Here is a 25,198-nt window from a genome sequence, read left to right on the forward strand (position 1 = left end):
ATGCTGAACTGTCTCTACAGTTGATACCAGAGGGAAAATTACCACCACTCAGTGAAGAAGATCCAACCTCATTACATTAATGGTATATCATGATGGCCAAAATATGAAAAATAACCAGTTGCTTTTATGAAAAAAAGGCAGCTTTTCCCACTTGCTTCCTTTTACAGACTCCCATAAAAAGTAAATTTTAGGATGCATTTCAACTTCCCTGAGAGACACCAAAAGCCCTAAGAAACTCTGTCTCTTTAAAAAGAAGGTGTATGAGGAAACATTGTAATATCCTTCAAACCTGACATTAAGTATTCAAATGTTACTTAAGCAAAGTGTGAGCAATTAAATTAATCAATCTTCCCAGCCATGTACTGAACAGATGTTCAATAAATTCTCTCTGTTTACTGTGTGTGGGGAAGGAAGTCCACTTTTAGCTGTCCTTCAGTGATGACATCCCTCAGCCTGTCCTTTCAGGAGGCCTCATGGGCCACTATCAGGCAGTTCTGCTGCGTTATTTCTTTATTATAAATAACAACAGGCCACCTGGACTACGTGCCGTACCTGGAAGCTGAGGTTTAATGATCCTTCAGGCTATATCCTCAGCTCTCTCTTGATCCCAGATAATGGGACTGATGGGAATGGCAGAGGAGTGACGGATGGCAGTGACGGATGACTCCAGACAAACATGTGCTGACAACTTGTGAATATGGGGCAGTGTTGCAAAAAGGTCAAGATAAAAAATACTTGCTTGACTTTCAAAGTTTCTTGATGAAAAAATATATGGGATCCAGATCTTCTATTTGCTGTATTTTTTTTTCTTTACTACTAAGTAACTTTGTCAGGCAGGATTGTAGAAAGTATTATCTGAGTATCTCAAGTCTGGCAAGAAAACAACAGAGAAAGTAGAATTTCTACTATTTAGAAGTGCAACCATGTTCAAGGTCTGTATTATATAAACATGCACATGAGCATATGTGGTCTTGAATGTTAACTGGCTGGCAGCCACAATCATGCATTGCATAGTTTTTTAAAACCGACTAATCAGGTTCTCATACCCTGCTTATCACCGTGGTATCTAATTACCTGTGAATAACCTCATCCTGAACCTGGAAGGGCCACTCTGTTACCTCGATCCCTCTTGTTATGCCCAGTTAAGCAGCGAGGCCTGTGCTTAATAAAATTATGCCTTAGGAGTTCTGTGATGTAATATATTGCCTACTAAAGTAGCTCACACCACCAAATCAATTTCAGGATCACAGATCCCAGTGAGCTAAAGGTCAAGTTTATTCATTAAGCAACATAGTCTTCACACAACAAATATTTTTGGGAAAGATAATATACTGATGTGTCTCCTGGTCTTAACTTTTTACATGTTAATACCAACTGGGATCAAATGAGTCGACTGACATTCAAATGTAATGGTTAAAATTTCTGCACCGCAGATATACAACTTCAACCTTTTGAATGCTGCCATTCCATATATGGACTTTATCCACATTTTAACAAGGCTTTAAAATCTCCAAGATTAAGCTGGTATTTTATGTAGAACTGCCTGCTTTTTATGATATCCTGACATGTTGTACAACATTTGTGACTATATTGATCCTTATAAATTCAGCATCTATATATATTCATGAAAAGTATCTGCCCTCTCCCATTCCCCACCCCATTTCCCCCTTTCAGTACACGGTATAATCCAGGGGTATTTTTTGCTCCTGTGACTTGCACAATAGTAAATAGGCAACAGAGTAATATTTTAATAATAGGGCTGTCGATTAATCACAATGAACTAAAAACAAATAATTGCAATTAAAAAAATCAGTCATAATTGCAGTTTTAATCACATTGTTAAACCATAGAATACCAATTGACATTTATTAAATATTTTTGGATGTATTTCTACATTTTCAAATATATTTATTTCAATTACAACACAGAATACAAAGTGTATACTGCTCACTTTATATTATTTTTAATTATAAATATTTGCAATGTAAAAACGAAAAAAAACAGTATTTTTCAATTTATCTCATACAAGTACTGTAATGCAATCTCTTCATTGTGAAAGTGCAACTTACAAATGTAGATTTTTTTTGTTACACGACTGAACTCAAAAACAAACCAATGCAAAACTTTAGAGCCTACAAATGCACTCAGTCTTACTTCTCGTTCAGCCAATCGCTAAGACAAACAAGTTTGTTTACATTTATGGGACATAATACTGCAACTTCTTATTTACAATGTCACCAAAAAGTGAGAACAGGCATTCACATGGGACTTTTGTAGCCGGCATTGCAAGGTCTTTACGTGCCAGACATGCTAAACATTCATATGCCCCTTCATGCTTCAGCCACTATTCCAGAGGACATGCTTCCATGCTGATGACACCCGTTAAAAAAATAATGCATTAATTAAATTTGTGACTGAACTCCTTGGGGGGAGAATTGTATGTCTCTGGCTCTATTTTACCTGCCCTATTCTGCCATATATTTCATGTTATTGCAGTCTCGGATGATGACTCAGCACAGGTTGATCATTTTAAGAACACTTTTGCTGCAGATTTGACAAAGCGCAAAGAAGGTACCAATGTGAGATTTCTAAAGATAGCTACAGCACTCAACCCAAGGTTTAAGAATCTGAAGTGCCTTCCAAAATCTGAGAGGGACGAGGTGTGAAACATGCTTTTAGAAGTCTTAAAAGAGCAACACTCCAATGCGGAAACTACAGAACCCGAACAACCAAAAAAGAAAATCAACCTTCTGCTGGTGGCACCTGGCTCAGATGATGAAAATGAACATGCATTGGTTCACACTTATTTGGATTGTTATCGAGCAGAACCCATCATCAGCATGGAAGTATGTCCTTTGAATGTTGGCTGAAGCATGAAGGGACATGTGAATCTTTAGCACACCTGGAATGTAAATATCTTGCGACGCTGGCTACCACAATGCCATGAGAACACTTTCTCACTTTCAGGTGACATTGTGAACAAGAAGCGGGCAGTATTATCTCCTGCAAATGTAAACAAATTTGTTTAAGCGATTGGCTGAACAAGAAATAGGACTGAGTGGACTTGTAGGCTCTGAAGTTTTACTTTTTTTATTTTTGAATGTTTTTATTGTTTTGTACATAATTCTACATTTGTACGTTCAACTTTCATGATAAAGAGATTGCATTACAGGACTTGAATTAGGTGATTTGAAAAGCACTATTTCTTTTGTATTTTACAGTGCAAATATCCGTAATAAAAAATAAAGTGAGCACTGTACCCTTTGCATTCTGTGTTATAATTGAAATATATTCGAAAATGTAGAAAACATCCAAAAATATTTAAATAAATGGTATTCTATTATTAACAGTGCAATTAATCGTGTGATAAATCACAATTATTTTTTATCATGTGATTAATGGCAATGTTTTTAATCGCTTGGCAGTCCTATTTAATAATGTTATAGCTTAGCAGCATTTTTAAGAATTGAAATGTGCTTAAAATGCACACTAAAGAAACATTAGGGTTCCTCCATGGATTTTACTCTTGATGATTCTCCCCCAGTTAAACCGGTTATAAATCCAGCAGGGGTAAAATGCACTCTCCTCACACCTGGGACAGTTATATGTCTTCATGCCCTCATGTTTGCCTGACTTCAGAGATGAGCCTTCTTATGTTCCTTCATGCTTTTAATCTGAAACAAATGATTGCAGGGAAAAAAGCATTATCACCTTGGCGAGGCATCAGGAGTATAAAAAAAAAGAAGAAGAAAGGGTCTGGGCAAATTCATCTTCCACTGCTACAATCAATCTCTCACCTAAAGAAATACACAATAACTAGGCAGGAAAGGGCCAAGATTTATGGCCTAGAAACATCTACACTGACCAGCATACACCTAGCCTTCTTGGCTCCCTCCTTGCCAGAATGGCTCTTTCTAACAGTTACAATGATATACTGTCTCTCCCTACTGTTTTACAAGTACATTAGCTTTATTTAATGAGATCTCTGAGTAATTTAACAGATGTATATAGGACATAAGACTAGGAAAACTCTTGCTACTTGAATACTTTTGCCAAGGTATTCCAGGGGTAGCTAATCTACAGTGCTGTGTTATATTTTTTTAAACAGAATTATTGGAATTTTGGGAAGGGTTTTAAAAATCATTTTAATAGAAATGTTATATTAGAATCAACTCGAATAGTTCCATATTCATATTTTCTTGTATTCAGCCCATAAAAATCAGGATACATGTAGTTACTTTAGATCTTCAAACCTACTTATATATTAAAAGGCCTGAGAGAAATTCAGAATCAGAGATGAATATATTTGTTAAATCTCCCTTCCTGTGCTCCCCCACATATTCTACACTATGTCCCAAGGGGGAAAAAACAGATACTTTCATTTTAAAAAAGGAGAGCGCGAGAGACAGATTCACCTTTAAAGTATAAGATGACTGGCTAAGTCTATAAGAAAACGAAGAACAGTGTTCAGGAACTTTATTTAATTCATTAACCATAATTAATAATTACTATAATACTGATAATAGTTCTGCTTACCATTATAGAAATTATTCTGTTTCTGGGCAGGAGGCAAGTGTTTAAAATGGTTGCTATTTTCTTCCAAGGCTGGTTTTAAATAATGCACTATTCCAGTGAGGTATAACAGGGAAATGATAGTCACATTAACTTTAAAAAAATAACTTTAATTAATAATACTGAGGAGGTGGTAATGGGAAACTGCCTGTTTAAGATAACAAATAAAATGACTTTATTTTTATAAAAGGGACAGGATGGGGACAAACTTTTCAAGTATCAGACGTGTATTTTTAAAACAAAGCATCTAAAAATATGTATACAGTATGTTGCTGTTTCCTTATATGCTATACTTTTACACATAATTAAAACTGGAGCATGGCCCTAGATGCAGGAAATGACTGCAACGAACTGCATTTAAAAAAAAAAAAGATTCAACTCCTCCAAATTCCACCCAGTGGTGAAACCAGCACTAATTGTGTTTAGTGGCATTGTTCTGTAAATAATATATAGTCTCATTAAATGGAGAGTTTTTTTAGTTTTAAAATATATTTCTTCTTTAAGTTCTTCTAGGCTAAAGAAGGGGGGAAAGGATAAAAGTGCTATTTACTATTCTGGCAAAGCGTTCAGTGTGTTTCTAGCTTGGAGGGTATTGTGTTAACCTTGAATTAGACCATAAACCACAGTTCTAGCACACGTAGACCCTGTTACCTACGAAAGTTCAGCACATTTACAATATGCAGGTGACAGCAGGTGTGTCTCATATTTAAAACACAGTTACATGTATGTCTGATCAAAGTAAACATACTGAACAGTATTCCAAAGACTATATCATATTTTATACAAGGCTAATCCTTACTGAGACTGTAGGAAACCTGATGTAGTTGGTTTAAAATATGAAACTTTCATAAAGACCTGAAACACTCTGCCAAAACTATTATGAAACTATCACTAGTGCCCATCTAAACTTATAACTAGAAATCAAGCATGCACAAAACCACTGCTGACCAAAAAAGGGTGCGGGGGGAATGTGGAGAAAGAGGAGGAGGAGGAGAAGAAGCAGAAGAAGACGCTGGAACAGAACAAATTCATTGCATGAAATTTCATTTCTTGAGAGCTATACATCAAGTTGTATTTGTTTAATGAGGTTGACACTAGAAAGATGTATAGAACATGTCAGACACCCAGTACCAGTGCGTTCTGGGAAAAAGATAACATCTGAGAATCTGACCACTCACTTCATCTTCTAGCCAGACTTCTCTATCTACTGGTTCTTCGGGGGATTATAAATGAGAGGGCAGAAGGAACAAGGAGCAAAATAATGAAAAACACACACAAAAAGAAAAATTATAACATTGTAGAGCAAAGTAAAGCCAGATTTACTGACCTCACAACTACATAATCAAGAGAAAGTTATCACTATAGAAACTTTTACTAAGCATAATGATCTTAAATAACAAGGGAGTTCTATGAAATTTACAGCACTTTTAAGATATGCAAATTGAATGCAAGGTATAGACATAAGGGTAATTAATTGTAAATCTAAGAATAATGTTTCTTTGTCAGGGCTGTCTCCATGTTGTGGAATATATTTTAATGTGCCTTAACTGTGAATATTTCTTAAGGGCTGGTCTAATTATAAGATATTCAGAATTTCAAAATAGTAGTTACTCTTATCCTTTAATGTAGCTGCTATAAAGTTTCATAACAGAATTTACTGATTACATGAAAATATTTTATTTTAATTTTCAAGGATAAAGCACTTGTTTAAAAGTCCATGCACTCAGAGTTTGTCTTCAGAAGTAATAATATGACAGAAACAGTTTTTTCCTAAAGCATGCGGATTTTATTTTCTTTTTTGAAGAGGGGAGGAGGAAGGAAACTGGTAAGGGATCAAAATAACTAACTAGGCACGTCTAGTTCTGTTTCATTTTTTTAAAGTCATAATGTTAGTTTTATGTTTCTGTGGACATAATAGTACAAAACATAATTATATGTTTACATTATTTACTTCACTTTCCATATATTATTTTGTAAGCCATTCACGTTGCAATAATTAAGGTGAACATTTCCATTATAATGGAACTATAAAAATTCACTCACTCGTTTTAAACCTTGGCATACAAGCTCCCATTCTGAAAGGAAATTTATACAAACTTTTACACAAACACAAAAAAGTCAGTGTAGGTCAAGTCCATGTTACACACCGGCCTACCAAGGCCTGCATGCTTGCTCCCAGAAGAATCCCTATCAAGTGAGGGTGTTTCGGTTTTATTCATTCTAACAAATTAAAATTAAACCCTCTTGTTGGGGCAGTGCAGTAACCAGATTGTAGTAACAGCTCTCACAAAAACCTCTGTATTTGTTTGTATGGAAAAACACTGTATTGAAACTCTGTATTTGGAGAACTGGTCCATAGGCCTCTAGAGGAGTTAAAGGTGTAGTGTAAGAGATGAAGGACTTTCCAGTGGTTAGGGCAGGGCACTAAGATCTGAATCATTGGTGACCTTCGGTCAGTCACTTAACCTCTCTGTGCCTCAGTTTATGGATCATTAAAATGGGTAACATCACACTCACCCACCCTATAGGGGTCTTGTTAATGTAATTAATTCATACTGTAAAGTGTTATGAAAATGTGATCTCTGGGTCCACATTGTTACACATATGCACTTGACATCTTCTTGTGAATTAAGAAATCCATCTAATGAAGCACGTGAATTACAGCAATATGACATTTATAAAGAAAATATTTTTTATTTCATGAGGGCTAGATGCTCTGTCAGTTTAGTATGTAACTGTTGTGAGTCTTCTACATATGCAGATAGACCTATGATGTCTAAAGAGAGGGTATTCTCTCCAGTTTATAATCAGGAAGATAAGCAACATACTGCACAGTTTTACCTATTTTAAGGAAGTGACACAAGATTCAATGGGATAACAAGCCAGTAGTGGGAAGTCGGACTGGGAGGATTTCCAACTTATAGTGGAAAATTATATGAAATACTCTAGTCTCTGTTTTTTTAATGGAAAAGGGGCTCTGGTGGAGAGACAAGTCTCAATCTCTTATTCAGTACCAGATTAGCAATTCAGTAGCTATTACTGTATTCAAATTTTTTATCCGAACGAGTGCCCATGATTTAGATTAAACAGAGATTTTTAGAAGCTTTGGAGGCAGTGGGGATATCTTTGAATGTGAGGCTAGGAGACAGGTAGAATTAAGAATAGTTGGGGAAATTTTAATTTTCTTACTTTCAATCTAATATTTTTTAAATAATTAAAATATTCCATTAACTTTTTTCAAATAAAATGTATTCTCAACCTTAGCTCCCTCATCCAAAGCTAATAATTGGCATTTGGCATCCTTTAAACAGAGGTTTCTGAAAACTTGAAACCTCTGCCAAATACACTTCAAGATTTTATAACCCCTAGAAGAACAACATTTGCTGGTACAAAAGGGTATCTCAAAAATAGCACTCACTGAGGTTATAAATTCTCCTGCCAATGCCACCAGAGGTTAACAGCTTCCTTAAAGGGTCTTTCCAAGATTGCTTACACAGGAATGAAATGTCCAAAACTTTTGTAAGGAAACAAAACCACAGCACTTATTAATGGTGCAGTGAAACTGGGCTGAGTTTCAGGCTTCAATCTTCCCTTCCTCTAGGACAACTCTCCCTGAAAGGCTTAAGCTCAACTTCACCTGTAGGTGTTTTCAGTGAGGCCCAAAGGCCTTCTGTGCATCCTATCCTCTAACTTTTTGAAGGGGCAGAAAACTTGGTCTTTAAAGACATCTAGGGTAGCAAGGGTCATGAGACAATGACTGGAGTTGAGGAAAAAGTGAGGTTATAACTCAGAACAGAAGACAAAGGGTTCATAATGGGGAAGCATGAGGAGGACAGCATAGTTCTGGCTGTGGTAGGGGTGTTCCGGTATGAGGACCACATTTTTGCTTTTATGTGAAGGAGCTTTGGGAGCTACTAGAACCAGAGGTGAACAGAGATCCTATTCCAAAAGCAAAAAAAGAAGAAGCTCCTCTCTCATCCATTGTCTCTAGTGTTAGTATGTTTGACAAAGTTTACAAGCACCATCAAAACATTTTCTGGAGATTGTGACTTGCATGAGATTTCAAGTGGAGTTTACAATTTCTGCCAGTCACTCAGGAAATACTATAAACTGTGTCTGGGACTTCAGGCAAGTTCCAACAGTTAAATATAGTAAAGTATGAACCACATTAATTTCTCACAAATCTGTAATGTCCCTTACCTATTTTTCTCATGGCTCAATGTACATTTCCAATTACTTATAATTTCTGCAAGACCTCTCACCAAAATGATAATATCCATGGAGAATAAAATAAATAGGTATTAAAATACAAAACCGCATGAGGCAAAATTAGACTTTTACAATGGCTTTGATTGAGGACAAAGGTCTAAAGTTAGTCTGAAGTTTTCAGAAGTAGTCTTTTTGAAGTCATAAGTTGGCAAAAAGAAAAACTCTGATTGTTCTTAGCCTCATAACTCAAAAATGGCTCATCTAATTCCAGTACAGCCAAGTTTAACAACAGTTAATAAACAGAGCTATAACAAAGTTTGGGACAGCCTGTGAGCATGGAGCCAAACTGTGATATTATCACGTTGATTGAAGGACTTTACAGCAGTACTCTATGACTAGACTTCCTCCTCACGTGGAAGAACACAGGGAATGGATAATAACTGCAAGTTATAAGTGTTTTCCTTGGGTTGTTCTATGGTGAGGAGGTTTGCAAAGATTGAGCAGCACTTCCTACTCTGGAGGCCATGGATGCTGGGGTGATCTCATTAAAGGGGGTTTCCCAAGATGTGGTGGCACCAACAGAACAGATATTGCAGCCCTGGGAAGCTCTAGCCACAGATCTCTACGTGATTATAATTAGTAGCAGTGCCTTGAGGATGAGGTTGGCCACTAAGGAAGCTCTGCAAACATTATGGGGGAAGTGCAGGAATCACAACAAGAACAATAAGGGGTAGTTCAAAGGCAAAAAAGGGCTAGATTCTGCCTCCCCTTACTCACTGCACACATAGTTTCACTGATTTCTTTGGGACTACTTGCAGAATAGGAGCATATTCTGTGTCTGAGGTGGGCAGTGCCCTACGTACATATCTGGCCCTGGATTATTACTGTTAAATTAAGCAGACTCAAGCTTAATTACAGTAGGATTGACAGTTTCACAACATAAATGTTGCAAAGGTTGAATCTTTCACCTTGTCCCACAACACAGTGGAAATGTTCATTTCATCTCTCTCACTTGGTATGTGAAATTATTCTCACAGCTTGAGTTAGTATCTGGCCTAGGTTTGAATATCTTAGCTTTGTCACTTGCTGTCACTCTCTTAATATTTTCTAAAAGTAGAGTTTTTCTTGTGGCTATATTATGCAAGGGAATAAAGTCATTGCAAAGATACCTAAAATATTAGGATAGGGAGATGAATCTTAGTCCAAACTACCCTTATTTCAGCCTCTCTAATTAGCAGCATAAAAAGTCACTCCTAAACCAACTAAAAGGGTTGTATAAAATCAGGCAAAACAAATTTACACTGAGAGTTTGCATCCCTGTAGCTGGCTTGCTCTCTAGTTGCTCGAAACCAAGGTTGCTGCAGCTGTGCTCCCCAATGGCTAAGATGTTAGATATAGCATAGCAAATGGGATCTCTTTGGAAACTAGAGCAGTGCAAGCCCCAAGATGCCTCACTGAGATATTCCAAAAAAATAGGAACTGATTCACCCATCTCTTTAGGAAAATAGTCTATGCACATTTGGATATATCATGTGGATTTCACACAAAGAATATACTTTGTTGTGCTCTGAAGTCAAGTGGAAAGTTTGCATTGTATGATTCCAATTATGATCCAACACAAGTTTGATAACTGAGTATGTAGGATTTTTTTAAGTACATTTTTCAAGTTAAATCTGAGACACTAAGCATAGACAAAACTGCTTTCACTCAGAATGCAAAAAACAAGAGGAAGAACTGAAGAAATGGGGTAGGGAAGAGCTCCTTTTTGTAAACTGTCTTGGCACGTCATTGCTTTACACTGGAATGTGAAGCTAAACCCAGAAAAAAGTGCCGAGTTAAATCAAAACTGAAAACATTCCAAGTTAAACTCTGTGCGGCCTTGTACCCTGGGCAGCTAGCCTGAAATCAGTGTGGTTGCACAGAATGTAAGTCAGGGCACAAATCGGTTCTTCAGCTCTCAGCTTTCCCCAAGCTTTCCCAACAGCTTGCTGAGCATAATTTGGACTTGGTTATTTAAAGCTACATGGAATAATACAGTATGAAGCCTGGTGTGAACAATAACTCTCATACAATTTAGCACTTAGAGAAGCGCTACTAATCTTTTTTAGGAAACAAGGTATTCAAAATTATTTAATGCTTCTATTTATGCATCAAAAAACATTCTAAGCACAAACCAGTCCTCTTCTCCCCTCCTCTACACACACAGGCATTTGTGTCTTTAGCTACAATACATCATATTTTTAGACTGCTTTAGAATGATCACGTTATGCATTTGGCATTTATGGAATTCTGTTTATTAATGCCACTTTTATAACACAGATAAGTTGTATTTACTGTACTAATAGTTATCACAAATAATTAGTTATTGCTACACATGTTATACCCAAGTGATGATTCAATACTGTAAATTTAACGTACAGTATTGTAATAAACAGTAAAAATGGCAATAATGATAAAAGTAAGTTTGCTTTGCCTACCAGAGTCAGCCTAGCAGACTTCTTGTACCATGCTGTCAGTTAAAAAAGAATCACTGATATTTTATGAATAATAGACTTTTTGGGGTTTTAATCTATAATTGTGCTCTGATTTAAAGAAATAAAACATAGTTAAAAATAAACATATAATCAAATTAAAATAATACATTTGCTTAGCACAGCACTGTCATATCAATCCATCAATTATCAACATTTAAAAATCTGTCACAGTATATTGGTATCACTGTATTCCTTTGAAGTGTGGTTTTACTTCAAAAAATGACTAAAAATGGCATTCTGGGCTTCCATGTTTACCATCTCTCAATGATTTCCATATCAAATATGACTCAGTAGAAATAAGAAGATTTTCTTTACGTGCCAGTCCTGAAAGTAGCTTAGGATTTCAGAGTCAGATGCTGAGTTTTTTCCTACCCCATTAATAGTAATAAAGGTGCTTTAGCAAGTCAAATCAGACCCTCATTTACACCAGTGCAATTCCATTGTCCTCAGTGAGACCTGTGCAACACAATTGCCTGCAATGAACTGTCCCATGTAAACCAGATTAGAAGCTAACAAACCATTCTTTTCATGATTGATTTTGTTCACATTTATAAAAAACATCTATAGCTGCCCTTCCTATTCTGAGTGTCTATCCCATGAATAAAAGACACACAATGGGATATATGTAAAGGACTGTGCACACACCAAACCCTTCCTTCTCAAACCAAATGATTAAGAGTTTTCAGAAAGAAGTTCTGCAGACTTACATGCAAGTGCAAGCCCTGCATGCTGCTGAGGATCTCAGTATGATATTTACCAGGCTGGTGAACACTCCATTTGAACCACTGTTGGGGTATTTTCAATAACATTTGTCTATGAAGATTACATTTGTTTTGGCAACAGCATGCAGAGTCAGTGAGCTAAAGGTGCTTATGGAAGATCTCCCATTCACCATATTCCATAAGGATAAAGTGGTCCTGCACCCAGAATTTCTTTCTATCGTGGCTTTGAACTACACCAACATTTTTCAGACAAATAGCTTATTTGCTGAAAAATGCAGTTTTGGGTCTATTTCTAAATTTGCCAAACGGTTTCAGCCAAAAACATTTCTTCAGCCTAGATTCACAAGGGGACTTAGGCACAAAGCCACTGGGGGGTGGTAATGCCTCCTTCTACTCAATAACCCTGTAGCTAGAGCACTCACCTGGCATGTGGTAGTCCCATGTTCAAGTCCCCACTCTGCCTGATTCAGAACAGGGACTTGAGCATGGGTGTCCCACATTGCAAATGAACTAGGCTAGGGTATTCTGGAGTGGGTTTTGTTTATTCTTTCCTGTTGGAGCTGTGCCACTTTGTATAAACATTAAAATATTCACTGGGGCACAGGGAGAGAGAGAGAATGACTAATTGCCTGGTGGTTGGGGGAATCAACTGGGACAGGGACACCTGGGTTCCAGTCCCTGCTCCAATACATATATAAATGAATATTTAAACCAAAACATCTGCCCCCCTTAAAGCACCATAGTCCACCCCGGGCAAGCTAGTTTATATATGGTAGACCCAAAGTGGGCACTTAGGTATTGTTTACATAAATCTAAGGAGATTAGAAAATTCCTCAGTTATTTTTGCATATAATGAGAGGGTAGAGGACTTAGTATTCATATTACCAGGAATATCCAAATGTATACAACTTCATTCAAACTTGTTATGGATTAGCTGTGGTATCTGTGCCATCAGTATTAAAAGCACTCTCAACTAGATCTAAGACAGCCCTGTGGCTTGCTTAAGAAATATTCCATTAGATGAAATATAAAAAACCTCTGTTTATAGCTTTACACACTGCTGCTTCCTTCACCCTTCACTTTAAAAAAAAAAAAAAAAGAATATACCATACAGAATTTTATTCAAGCAACAGACCGAGTTTGGAGAAAAGTTACAACTAGTCACACATCACAAACAGGGATAGAAGGAAAACAGAAGTGATGCAAGAAATACCAAAAATGACTCTTTTACAGTCCCTACTTAGATCATTTCAAGTTGCAACTCGAAAATGTGCCAGGGAAAGAAGATGTTCAGAACTCATGGGAAGATTGCCCAAAGGAAGCCCATAAAGCACAAGTGATGCTACAAAATTGTGCTAGAGATTAGACCACGCCCCAACCAACTATAATATAAACAAAATACATCAACTTTCAGAGGATGCTACAGGGTCCTGAGTTTCACCTGGCCTTTGAAAGGAGATAAAGGAATTCAAGTACAGACCAATATATCGGCCTGAAAGTATTTAATCTGGAAAAAGTGAGGTGGCTCATAAATGATCTGGAAAAAGGGGTACAAAGTGAGGTGGCAAAATTTGCAGATGATACAAAACTACTCAAGATAGTTATGTCAAAAGCAGGCTGCGAAGAGCTACAAAGGGACCACCAAAACCTGGGTGACTGGGCAACAAAATGGCAGATGAAATTTAATGTTGATTAATGCATAATAATGCACATGGGAAAACATAATCCCAATTATACGTATAAAAGAATGGGGTCTAAATTAGCTGTTACCATTTAAGAAAGAGATCTTGGAATCATTGTGGATAGTTCTCTGAGAGCATCCACTCAATGTGCAGTGGCAATCAAAAAAGCAAAAAGAATGTTGGAATCATTAGGAAACGGGCAGATAAGACAGAAAGTATCGCATTGCCTCTATATAAATCCATGTTACGTCCACATCTTGAATACTGTGTGCAGATTCATAGATACTAAGGTCAGAAGGGACCATTATGATCATCTAGTCCTACCTCCTGCAAAACGCAGGCCACAGAATCTCACCCACCCACTCCTGCGAAAAACCTCTCACCTATGTCTGAGCTATTGAAGTCCTCAAATTGTGGTTTAAAGACTTCAAGCTATGGTCGCCCCATCTCAAAAAAGATAAATGGGAACTGGAAAAGGTACAGAAAAGGGCAACAAAAAATATTAGTGAAAAGCTTCCATATGAGGAGAGATTAATAAGACTGGGACTTTTCAGTTTAGAAAAGAGACATGATAGAGGTCTATAAAATCATGACTGGTGTGGAGAAAGTAAATAAGGAAATGTTGTTTACTGCTTCTCATAACACAAGAACTCGGGGTCACCAAATGAAATTAATAGAGTGCAGGTTTAAAAGAAACAAAAGGAAGTATTTCTTCAGAAAACACACAGTCAACCTGTGGAACTCCTGGCCAGAAGATGTTGTGAAGGTCAAGACTATAACAGGATTCAAAAAAGAACTAGATAAATTTCTGGAGGATAGGTCCATCAATAACTATTAACCAGGATGGGCCGGGATGTTGTCCCGAGCCTCTGTTTTGCCAGAAGCTGGGAACTGGAGACAGGATGGATCAGCTGATGCTTACCTATTCTGTTAAATTCCCTCTGAAGCACATGGAATTGGCCACTGTCGGAAGACAGGATACAGTGCTAGATGGACCTTTGGTCAGACCTAGTATGGTCTTACTTATGAGTTGCTGCTTGGTTAATGAAATGAGCTGGTTAAATTGTGCTTTTGTAATATAAAATAATTGACCAAGCACTTACAGCCTGTGCATGAATACTTTGTATCATTCTAAATCAAAAGAAAATAAATAAATAACAGGGAGGGACAGGATTCTGAAAACACTATTGGGTTCAAAAGACAGGCTAATTACTATCTATTTAATGAGCTATAATGGATCAAGAAGAGTTTAGGTATAAAATGCAAATCTGCAGTTTGAAAAGGCCCTGCTGTGTGTCCTGCTCAGATCTGATACGTACTGCGATAAACTTTAGCAGTGGCTGTCAAACAGGTTAAAATTTATAAAACACCTTGAAATCACAAAGCTTCAACTTGGAGATTTTAATGGAAAAGCAAATAGCTAAACTTCCTACTCAGTTTCAGTGTGAATCAGAAGTTATTCAGTTTTTTTTACCTTTGGATAAGAATGACAAAAGTGGATATAAGGACTCCAAACTCAGATTACAGGGGTCACTTCAGACTACTAAGCAACAAGACAGTCACTCATGCCAAAAGTCCAATGATTGACTGATCTAGGAGCATTCGAAGAGGTCACAGTCTCTCACTATCTGTGCTGAAATGGCAATGAGACTATAGCAGGATGACTAAGAAAAGAGGAAAGGAGTACTTGTGGCATCTTAGAGACTAACAAATTTATTTGAGCATAAGCTTCCGTGAGCTACAGCTCACTTCATCGGATGCATTCAGTGGAAAAAAGAGGGCAGATTAATAGCAGCCTCTTCAGTGACATCAGGTACATAAATGATGTTTTCATTTTTGTGTGCAGAAAGTGGTTAGCAGGATCCTATATAATAAGTAATTCCAATATAATAAGTGTCCTTTGTTTGACCATCCAAGGTCAGGACAACAGGGAAGCATAACATCAAGTAACACATTTTGAGGGGATGGCTCTGGAGCAGCTGGTTAGCTTCCATGATGAATGAGAATTACAGCAGTTTTCAAGAGACCAACAGAAGGCTAGCAGGGTCCTAATCAGCTATAACATCAGTAGTAAAGATCTAAGGAGACCAGAGCATTTCCAAAACTACAAACTTCTCTGGGCTTTAGTTTTAATAATTATAGCTGTGACAGCTGTACAGTATGGGTACATGACTGGAATTGGTTGGAGTTTTTGACATATGGTGCTATTGGAAGGAATCCTGTCTGGCATGAAGAGAACATAAAACTAACCCCAACAACTGGGGCTGCGGTGCAAGTCATCATGTTTCAAATTAAAGCAGCAAAGTTAACACTTTGACAGATTAACATTCAGCAAATGACAAAATATCATTTGAATAATGTTACTGCCACACCTCAGCGAAAAGCTCTGCAGAGTCAGAGGGGAAATTTAGGTTAACTGAAGAAAGCATGCCTGGTGTGTTTGGGTCCTCTTTTCCATGTGAACATGTTCTAATTAAAGCATGTTATCTTTCTAGCAGCTCAGGTAGAAACAGTTATCCTCCTGCAGTATTCATTTGGTGATGACTCCATGAGAAATGGTAGCAGCCTAAGGGTTCAATGCAACTCCCAGGTGTCCTGAACTATTCACTGAAGTAGGTGCTACTATCTGGGAGTTGCAGACTGAAAGTCCATTCTCTGTCCCGTATGTTTAGTTTTAATTAAAAGAGAGTCTGGCCCAAGACACTGGGCCAAATTCACCATGGACCATGGTGGATACAATGCTGTCAAATGCACTAGAGAAGTGCCCCTTTACCTCAGTGGGGGTTTGTCCCATTGCTCTGTGATGAAACATACATGAAAAAATTAGAACAAGTTGGTTTAATTTAACTAAATGACTAAGCATTTCTGAACAACCCCTTTGCACAAGGATTGTTCTTGCTGAGGAGGGTGATTGAACCACAGGGCCAGGATAGGAACTATATCTTTTGTCTCACTTTTCCCAAACACTGAATTGTGCTATGCAGAAATAAAATTCTCGTCATTTCCATTTCTTTTTTTTTTATTGCTAAATTTGCCATTATGGGCAGTTCTCACATATGAAATTCTGGGACACATACTAATCTATTCACTTGCCTTGTAAATGGCAGGCCATATTTGCAAACTAAACTACTGAATGTGGTCTTTAACAGCGTGATGTGTTTCCTAGTACAAAAAAAAATGTAAATTATGGAAGATATCAAGGATTTATTTTGTTTTGGAGTTTTTGTTTTTTAATTATACATGCAAACCTGTGCTGAAAGCTGTGGTTGAAACTGGCAACAATGTAGAATTAAACCTGAAATGCAATGTTTGCTGTGCTTAGGTAGACAAAGGTCTGCAAAACATGAGTGACTTTAGATAACGTACCCTACTGACAGCCGCAATTCACATTTGCTTTCCAGCCAACATGATATTTACACATCAAGTGGCAATGACTCACAGTAAGTAGATACCATTGATACAAACGGTAAAGAGAAGCAATAATATCTTTAACGTCACCAGGACATGACTGTGCGTACTGACTGAAGTCTTCTTTTCAGCTAAGATTCACCTACGTAAGGTTCATATTAATCTCCTATATTTCTTTACTCTTAACTATTGTAGGGCTTCCTCCTCCAGCATTCACTGGTATTTCGGGACACTCCTCTTTCAATTTCTGTTTATGCCTCAGGAAAGTGTTCTGGAATGTTCTTTATGTTTGAAAGGGAGAGGGGGGGAAAATCCCTTTAATATGGTAACGTGACAGCCATCTCACAAAAAGCAGTCTATGGGTTTGGGGGAATGGGCCCCGATACTACAAAACTAATACAGAGTCAGCTAGAAGAACACAAGATATATATCAGTATAGTCTCTATATATTTTCATGAACAAAAATGAAGTCGGTTTCCAGTACATTTTGAACTCTGTGTTAACGGGGGTGCTCAAATGTGTTTAAAAATACCATATGAGATTTAGTGCTTTTGATTAGAAATCCACAATGTGGGACAACTGCCTTTTCCAGAAGAAAGGCATTTCTAATAGGAAAAGGCTGCTATTATTTATATGAGCTGAGATCGTCCTATTTTACTGATTCATTTAGACTAATGCCAGCTACATCAGAAAACAAGCATATCTTTACAAAGAAATTTTTAAGTTACTGGAGACTTTGTACATGACAACCTGGGTGATGTTAGATCAAAGTCCACAGCAGAAACTTTAGTCCCTGGAAATGTACACTGTGTAGCATATTTGCTAATGGAGGAAGCAAGAGATTGGCCTATTTGATCAAAATATTTGGAATCAGGAGTTCAATTAAGGTTTGACAGTGGTAACTTCTGTGTATGCCACTTTAAGTGATAATGTAATCAACTATCTAATTTTTCAGTGCAAAATTAATCAGAGCAATGAGATGAGTATACACTGTCCCCAGGATCCTTTCCCACTTTGGTTAAAATGTATTCACTTAATGGCCAGATTTTAAAAGATGTGCGCAAAATTGCATGCCCAGTTTCCACATACAGTCATGATTTCCGTCTATTTGCACATACAAATACTTGATTTTCAAGTACAGTCACAGTAGTTATCTTGCAGATCTGACATACAAGATACACAGTTGGAAAATCTCCCTTTAAGCCTATAAAAATAGCAAAGTAGAATGGATACTCCAAGGGCAACTGTCCTAAGTCACTGCATGTGATGATTAGACATGAAATATAAAATAATTCCTAAAAAGGAAAATGAAGTTACTTCCTCCACTGGATAAATAAGGTGGATTAAATAAGGCAATCATCTCCATCCAGTTCTGTAGCTGGCCAGTCAAAATGGGGTTAAACAGGGCAGTGGCCTAAAGTTACTATGAGGCAAGATTAAGTCACCAACAACATCAGGTCTGTAATAATGGTCAAGACATAACAGGCCACATTCTCAAAGAGAAGCTGTCCTTAAAATAGAATATGCTACAATATAATGTGATGAAGAAATGTGAAATATAAAGTGTCAAATGGACGAAAATGCAATCAGTTCACTGACTCTAAACTGAAGAATTAAAGAAGGCAATAGCCTTGAGGAATGTAGGCACTTCTGATCTTTCTCACAGCATGGGCTGCCTGTATTCCCCTTGTAAAACTGTAAATAATCAGAATCAATGGGAGCCTCAAGAAGTCTCACGAACTTGAAAAAAAATATCATTTCCCAGGTACACAGACCAAAAAAACTGCAACATTCCCAGGTTGTACAATTATTATTGTGATTATTAGAAAATGGGAAAAGCACAGACCCTGGGCCAAATTCTGTCTTGCACTGATGTCAGAGAGGTTTGAAGGGTGTGCTGGGGACATTATTTGGCCCACAATATTTTACTGATTAAGAGAGAACATCTCAACTATAGCTTTTCCCCTCAGAGAAAACCCTCCAACAATCCCCTCAAGCACAGGGATTATGTAAAGCCATTCAGGGAATCGGAACGAATACCATGATAGCAATCCCAGCCAAGCCAACATAAGACTCAAAACTGTATCATGAAACCCTGCCACAAAATTCCCCTCATCAAGATGGTGGATAAGTTCTGGTCAACAAAGCAGTGTGGCATGAGTATTTCCTGTTCTCTCTGCTACAGTATGAAGGGGAAAGCCACTTTCAGATTTTCTCTGCCCTGCCCAAATTCACCACCAGAAAGAGCACGGGTGGGAAGGAGGCTGGTACAGTGACAACAGCTGGACCGTCAAGATGCTGCTGAAGGCATCCTGGAAAGTCATGGATGAGAGGAGTTGGGTGCCTGATATTGGAGGAGCCATGTGAAAGGAAAGGAGTCCAGGAGAGCTGGCTGTACTTTAAAGAATCCTTATTGAGGTTGCAGGAACAAACCATCCCGATGTGTAGAAAGAATAGTAAATATGGCAGGCAACCAGCTTAGCTTAAACGTGAAATCCTTGCTGATCTTAAACACAAAAAAGAAGCTTACAAGAAGTGGAAGATTGGACAAATGACCAGGGAGGAGTATAAAAATATTGCTCAGGTGTGCAGGAGTGAAATGAGGAAGGCCAAATCACACTTGGAGTTGCAGCTAGCAAGAGATGTTAAGAGTAACAAGAAGGGTTTCTTCAGGTATGTTAGCAACAAGAAGAAAGTCAAGGAAAGTGTGGGCCCCTTACTGAATGAAGGAGGCATCCTAGTGAGAGAGGATGTGGAAAAAGCTAATGTACTCAATGCTTTTTTTGCCTCTGTCTTCAAGAACAAGGTCAGCTCCCAGACTGTTGCACTGGGCAGCATAGCATGGGAAGGAGGTGACCAGCCCACTCTGGAGAAAGAAGTGGTTCAGGACTATTTAGAAACGCTGGACGAGCACAAGTCCATGGGACTGCATGCGCTGCATCTGAGGGTGCAAAGGAGTTGGCAGATGTGATTGCAGAGCCATTGGCCATTATCTTTGAAAACTCATGGCACTTGGGGGAGGTCCCGGATGACTGGAAAAAGGCTAATGTAGTGCCCATTTTTAAAAAAGGGAAGGTGGAGGATCCAGGGAACTATGGGCCAGTCAGCCTTACCTCAGTCCCTGGAAAAAACATGGAGCGGGTCCTCAAGGAATCAATTCTGAAGCACTTAAAGGAGAGGAACAGTCAGCATGGATTTACCAAGGGCAAGTCATGCCTGACTAACCTAATTGCCTTCTATGATGAGATAACTGGCTCTGTGGATGAGGGGAAAGCAGTGAATGTGTTATTCCTTGACTTTAGCAAAGCTTTTGATACTGTCTCCCACAATATTCTTGCCAGCAAGTTAAAGTAGTATAGGCTAGATGAATGGACTATAAGGTGGTTAGAAAGCTGGTGAGATCGTTGGGCTCAGCAGGTAGTGATCAATGGCTCCATGTCTAGTTGGCAGCCAGTATCAAGTGGAGTGCCCCAAGGGTTGGTCCTGGGGCCAGTTTTGTTCAATATCTTCATTAATGATCTGGAGGATGGCGTGGACTGCACCCTCAGCAAGTTTGCAGATGACACTAAACTGGGAGGAGTGGTAGATATACTGGAGGGTAGGGATAGGATACAGAGGGACCTAGATAAATTAGAGGATTGGGCCAAAAGAAATCTGATGAGGTTCAACAAGGACAAGTGCAGAGTCCTGCATTTAGGATGGAAGAATCCCATCCACCGCTACAGACTAGGGACTGAATGGCTAGGTAGCAGTTCTGCAGAAAAGGACCTAGGGGTGACAGTGGACGAGAAGCTGGATATGAGTCAACAATGTGCCCTTGTTGCCAAGAAGGCTAACAGCATTTTGGGCTGTATAAGTAAGGGCACTGCCAGCAGATCAAGGGACGTGATCATTCCCCTCTATTCAACATTGGTGAGGCCTCATCTGGAGTACTGTGTCCAGTTTTGGGCCCCACACTACAAGAAGGATGTGGAAAAATTGGAAAGAGTTCAGTGCAGGGCAACAAAAATGAATAGGGGGCTGGAGCACATGACTTATGAGGAAAGGCTGAGGGAACTGGGGTTGTTTAGTCTGCAGAGGAGAAGAATGAGGGGGGATTTGATAGATGCTTTCAACTACCTGAAAGGGGGTTCCAAAGAGGATGTATCTAGACTGTTCTCAGTGGTACCAGATGACAGAACAAGAAGTAATGGTCTCAAATTGCAGTGGGGGAGGTGTAGGTTGGATGTTAGGAAAAACTTTTTCACTAGGAGGGTGGTGAAGCACTGGAATGGGTTACCTAAAGAGGTGGTAGAATCTCCTTCCTTAGAGGTTTTCAAGGTCAGGCTTGACAAAGCCCTGGCTAGGATGATTTAGTTGGGGATTGGTCCTGCTTTGAGCAGGGGGTTGGACTAGATGACTCCTGAGGTCCCTTCCAACCCTGATATTCTGTGATTCTATGTGAAGGTCGTGGCTCACCATTCCTAAGACACTAAAGTTAAGGAAATCTATGGGTGGAAAAAGGAGTGCTAAGGTTCAAAGAAAGTGTTTCTGGAAGGGGTGTATGTGATTTGCTACTCAGATGTCTGAATATGACCTGATTATCAGTCCCCCCGTACCCTGCCCAACTAACTAAATAACATTTCTGCACGTCTTACGTGGTGGACTGGCTTGAAGCACTATATATTGCCACTAAATTCAAGACTACTTCTGGGATTTCCATTCCCTAAGTCAGCAGAAGCTTAGAGTATCGCAGAGATGATACAACTGACAGTCTCTTGGGGGAAAGGCTTTGCTCATGTTGCTCTCGAAGTGAGTGATGGAGCTGCATTAGAAACATCCGCATTGATAGAGGCTGACAGTTTCCTTTATTGTCTAGGGTTAGAACTCCATCAGATACCATAAACGGAACTGTAAAAATATCATGGCTTGTTTCTGAACAGTGAGCCAGTTCTTATGCCTTACACTGAGGATAAGAGTAATGGAATAAAGAGGGAAAATGGCAAATAGGATGGGTGAAATATTACTGCTGTTTGGATGCCCTAATGCTAGCTGACCTTTCATATTCTGGCCTGACTGGAAGGACGACAGGACACATGACTGGACACGTGCTTTATAAACAGAATGCCCACTTAATAATGATCTTACATTTACTGCAAATAACATTTTCAAAGTGAAGAGTCCTAAAACACTTTACAACTACAAAGCTTCTACTAGGATCACACCACCAACCAGTGAAATATAGCTACATCTGCATGTTTGACAACATAGAGCAAAATCACATGGCTCTTTAGAACAAGAGGTGAAGCAAACCTTCACCAGCCAGAATTGCAGGAGGAATTTAGGCATGCAGAATGTAATTACCTTAACTCTTACGAAGTGTGCCATGAAATATGTAATGACCACATTTGTTCAGGACCTCTGTTTTACACCTCATCTGAAAGAGGATGCCACCAGCAGCATACCTAACAAGGAGACATAGAACCAGATCATTCAGTAATGATCAGAGGGAAGAACGCCACCTATTGAACCACAAGGATTGTTTCCTATAGGATTTACATGTGCTTTAAACCACACACATCCAAATATTTATCTGCTTGATATGTGGAATCTCAGCGGGTTCACAGCCCAATGAGTTATGGCCACATGGTCGACCACTGACAAGGATAGGTGTGTCAAACCATCAGGCACCTCATTACATGCAACTACATTTCAGAGTGTTTTCAGATAGCCTTAGGAGAAGGTAGCACACTGATTTGTAGTATTTGTTTCTTTAAAAACATTGATCCAGATCTTTTCACTAGGTAATGAAGACCTGAATTAAATGTTTTAACCCCTTTGTGAAAAGTAGGATTTTTTTTAAGTGAATATTTTCAAAAGACCAGCATTAATACACGGTTTTAATTGTCTTGTCACATACTGTATACTGACTTTCATGATTATGTTCCCACTGTGTTTTGGAGGTTGTTGTAAATGCCAACACAGAAGGCTAGTGGGTGTTTTACCTCTAACTAATGGCAGCATTTACTAGCCTGAAGATCTCCTCTTATATCCATCTAATAAACTGGTTTGTCAGTAGATAATACTAAATTCCATGTGACACACTTGAAAACTAAGTGCCATACCCAGAATATATTTTCATTTCAGTGCACAAGGATTTATACTTGGAGCTCCTATTATCTTTAATGGAAGCTCCATGCCTAAATCACTGAGTACCAAGAAAGGAATAAGCCCCCAGATGAAGACAGCTAAGAAGTAGACAAGCCCCTGGGAGGAATAGCTTCCTAAACAATCTTTTGGGGGAATTTTCTGGGTGGTTTTCTTTGCAAACACAGAAAAAGGTCTGGGAGCTACAAAAGGTCTGTCAGATGCAGTGGGGGTTGAATTTGATTTTGTTATTTCTTTTAAGCATGCCTTTGGAGGTTTGTAAATACACACTATGGTTTTAAGATTTTTCAAAAGTGGTTATATAGCAAATTTGAATGATTAATGATTCAAGACATTTTCACATGTTATTTCTCTATTTTCAACATAAATAGTGTGTAAAGGGTGTTTAAAACTTTAATGAATCGAACTATATGAGTAAAGAGTGTTAATCATTTTAATTGCCCAGTAGCCTGAAATTAGATTTAACAGTCTGATAATGTATCTTTAAAGGAATACAACCCTGCTCTATAAAAAAATCCCTTCCAAACCAATTCTAATAATTTCTATTTATCTTTTATGACATTAACTGTTACACCAGTCTGCCAACAGACAGCCTTACGCTCACATTTAGTTTAAATGTGGTGCAGTATAGTTTTTCATTATCATTAACGTGCTCCTGGTGGGCAGAGTGCAATGCAGTGGCACTGGTCACACTTCATTGCTTTATCTCATATGACAAAGAGAGATGATGTGCTTCAGTCCAGGCCAGAAGATGAAAGCAAAAGGTGGCCATGGAAAACTCCCCCTGCTGCCTAGGAACAGCATAAGGGCTGCATCGTGTGACTTGCTAACAGCACGAAGGGGCAGACAAATAGATTTTCCTCTATATTTATAACCAGCATCATTCTTCCTTTCAGGCCTTTCAGTGCAGGTAGCTGTTTTATATGAAATGAACAATCTTTATAGACGTACCAGAGCCATAACAAGGCTGATTTTCAGCGAGGCTGAGGTATATAACTCTTACAGAATTGTCAGGCTTCTTGCTCAACAAATCAAGCCTAACTTATGATGTTTGCAGTGTAATTTTTATTCCTGTTTGACTAGCCAACTACCCGGTGGTAATAGGATGTTAGAAAAGGGCAGTAGCAATGTTTGTACATGCCATGATTGATAGGCAAACTCTGCATTTTTCATTTATATCTCCTGATTCCAAATCAGTTAAGTTTAGGAAAAATGAAACAAAAAGGCAAGAAAAATGCTTGCAGATTGCAGCCCAGCTCTCTCGTAGATCTGAGTTCAGCCCACATCTGCTAGGATTGTCTGGAAACATTAAGATATCTAAATGAAAATCAATACTATATGTGCCAGCATTTACTACCAAGAACAAGTATCAAGAGACCTCAGCTAATCAGGCTTTCAGCTTGTACTTGAGACATAGTCTGAACCCCAGGAGTGTCCTAATTGGCCCAAGCTAATCATAGAAGAGTTAAATTTATAACCAGGAAAGACATCTTGTTTTTCTTACCAGTCATCATTTTGAAGCTGAAAGTCTCACCTGTGTGGTAGCAGATGTATGTACGATAGCCACCGGTCATGCAAGAACTGCTTCTCACCTGTCAAAGGTAAAGGAAAGACTAATTTACTGTCTTCCGTAAAAACAGTCAGTCAGGCGCATTTAAGCTTTTGGTAGCTATACAGTACTATCAAACCTTTCACATGGACTGCATATTTTCTCCACTTAAAAGCTCTCCATTTAACCCTCATGTATTGGAACATGAAAGATTATGTTTTAGAGCTAAAAGCCCCTATACACACTTTGATCTCCCCACTGAATTTGAGTGTGTGTGTGTAGAAAATACATTTCCAAACCAAACGTTAATTATATTAAAATTTTACTTTTTTTGTGCATACACACAGAGTAATCATTCTTTGGAATGTTTGTAAA

General features: G+C 38.4%; 1 long non-coding RNA gene across 1 annotated transcript; it reads right to left on the reverse strand.

Moving 5' to 3' along the window:
• Positions 1 to 598: 598 nt before the first annotated feature.
• LOC140896276 (uncharacterized) lies at positions 599 to 24,868 on the reverse strand. Its single transcript, XR_012154500.1, has 4 exons — positions 24,809 to 24,868; positions 22,471 to 22,571; positions 3,593 to 3,674; positions 599 to 870 (listed from the first exon to the last, which is right to left on the reverse strand). It is a non-coding gene; the product is annotated as an uncharacterized lncRNA (long non-coding RNA).
• Between the last annotated feature and the right edge of the window lie 330 nt (positions 24,869 to 25,198).

This window comes from Lepidochelys kempii, chromosome 12 (assembly GCF_965140265.1).
Source record: "Lepidochelys kempii isolate rLepKem1 chromosome 12, rLepKem1.hap2, whole genome shotgun sequence".
NCBI classification, from domain to species: domain Eukaryota; kingdom Metazoa; phylum Chordata; order Testudines; family Cheloniidae; genus Lepidochelys; species Lepidochelys kempii.